Consider the following 201-nt stretch of genomic DNA (forward strand, 5'->3'; position numbering starts at 1 on the left):
GGATCCATGGATCCTACCCCAGGGTTCATGGGATCCATCCCTGGATCAAGGGGATCCATGGATTCTGCCCCATGGATTCTCCCATGGGATCTATCCCAGGATCCAGAGGATCCATGGATCCTGCCCCATGGATGCTCCCATGGGATCCATCCCAGGATCAAGGGGATCCATGGATTCTGACCTGGGGGTCATGGGATCCAT

The sequence above is a fragment of the Neopelma chrysocephalum genome, unplaced genomic scaffold (assembly GCF_003984885.1).
Source record: "Neopelma chrysocephalum unplaced genomic scaffold, ASM398488v2 Primary Assembly neopelma1_95135, whole genome shotgun sequence".
Lineage (NCBI taxonomy): Eukaryota > Metazoa > Chordata > Aves > Passeriformes > Pipridae > Neopelma > Neopelma chrysocephalum.